At 45.5% G+C, this 1,902-nt stretch overlaps 1 long non-coding RNA gene across 1 annotated transcript; it reads left to right on the top strand.

Annotated features, from left to right (window-relative positions):
* The first annotated feature begins 301 nt into the window (after window positions 1–301).
* On the top strand, window positions 302–1,332 carry LOC121593019. The gene is made up of 4 exons (XR_006004715.1): window positions 302–440; window positions 514–591; window positions 684–983; window positions 1,059–1,332. It is a non-coding gene; the product is annotated as an uncharacterized LOC121593019 (long non-coding RNA).
* Window positions 1,333–1,902: the final 570 nt, after the last annotated feature.

The raw sequence follows: 1,902 nt of genomic DNA, 5'->3' as shown, positions 1-1,902 counted from the left end.
GTCCTCCCGGCAAACAATGCGAGGGTTGGTGAGGTACCTCTCGCTCTAATTTCTCTAGTCTAGTCTAGTTGCCTCGTTTCCTCCCATAGCGATTCCGTCGAGCTGAGCTTTCACGTCCCTCACCACCGATCTCCTTCCTACCCCTCGCCTAAGATCGTTCGACGTCTCGCCTGACACCTTTCGTTGTGTTGGTGCTATGCGGCTGCTGTCACTGTAGAAGTCAGGTTGTGTGTGTAAAAAAACGTAAACAGTGTTTTTGGCTGATCAATTTTGGTAAGTTTTTTAATAATTAAATTCTTAATTTTACGTAAGTAAGTGCCATTTTAGCTAAAGTAAGTGGTAGAAGTCCTCCCCAATGCGTGCTGGATCCATCAAAAGCGGTACACGCATGTACCAGCGTAGGAAGGTGATGTGATGAACAACACAGCATACGGCAGCGGGTAAGTGTTATTCTTCGACAATCGTGATAAAAAAACACATTTTTTATAGCTTATGGCCTCTTTTAACTTGCAGATGTAATGCAGAAACGATATGGGCCTGCCGCAGCTGTTTTCCATTGTACGTTGCATTGTATATGATTCGGTATGTTCGGTATGTAAGCGGACCGTGAAAGAAGAAGAACATTGTTTGGCGAAGCTAGCGACTAGGGTGCTAATCATGGTATTTAATCCTTTTTTTTGCAGCCAATTTTCCTCTATCCTGGAACGTGGGTTTCGAGAAACCATTTAAGAACATCCTCCGGAAGCTGTACGACGACGAGGCGAGCTCTACCAACACAACACGCTAGAAGCCCAACTGGCACCGGGTGCCCCGATTGCGCCGCCGGACGGTGTCGAGCGCGCTCGTTCACAACGTTCGGGGCAGGAATTCAACCTTTCGGATCATTATCCTCTGCCTCACAATAGCTGCAGCAGCAACAGGACCGAACCGACCGCACAACTGATTGCGGTCAAATTTCCTGGCAGGAGAAAAAAATCCCACAAGTGAGTTCCTCCTAGATGCACTATCGCTACATCTAAATCTGTTGTCTCTAAACCAAATGTTTTATCTTTCCTCAGGTGTATCGAACAGGCTAATGACGGACCCCGAAAAGGCGACAAACATTCATCCCCAGCGGCCTAAGATGTTCTTAGTGTTCAGTGGTGTGCGCGACCGTCAAAGTGTTAAAAATTTTAATTAACAAGATAACACTATTATGGTGATGTCGTGTAGATGTGCGCAAGTGGATTAAGATAACACTTAAGTACGCTTTACGACATAAAAAAATGCAAAATGCGCGTGTGTCTGAAGGGGCGGGATAGCCGCTAACCAAACTAAGCGGCCGCGTGGGGCCCCGTGGTCTTAAGGGGCTTCAAAAAATGGAACCCACCCCCGCTCGTAAGTAAAATTGCTACCCAATCCTTCTCTAGTTTAAAACATTTCCCTGCTTCAACCAAACAATTTGTGTGACTGCTTAGGGCCTCCACTCGTATGTGCGGTTTTTACATAACATTTAAGATAAATAAATCTAGTTTATATTCTCATAAATCACTACGCATTTTTAAAGAGGGAATAAGCATGATGACATATATTTAGTTTGTTAGAAGGTTCGTATGCACGTTCACTAGTTGATTTTGTCTGGATTTTTGCGGACTGCGTTTCGATTGCCCATGTCGCTTTGCCTCGTCTTGTGTTTTACAAACCCCAATAGCAAGGATGCTGCTAGTTTATCATTGGATTAACCTGGTGGATCCGGTAGCTTGTAGCGCACCATACTCGCCTGTCCGCGATGGGTAGGCCATGTCCTACTCCTGGTACTGAACGATCCAGCCCATAGTCGTTCTCAAAGACAGACAAAAGGAAGCTGTGCATGGTGTGTCAAATAATGTGTAACAGATGGTAGAATATGGGTACCTGCGGGTG

This window comes from Anopheles merus, chromosome 2L (genome assembly GCF_017562075.2).
Source record: "Anopheles merus strain MAF chromosome 2L, AmerM5.1, whole genome shotgun sequence".
NCBI classification, from domain to species: Eukaryota; Metazoa; Arthropoda; class Insecta; order Diptera; family Culicidae; genus Anopheles; species Anopheles merus.
Note: the sequence above shows the minus strand (reverse complement) of the source record. Positions and strands in the feature narration are given on the sequence as shown.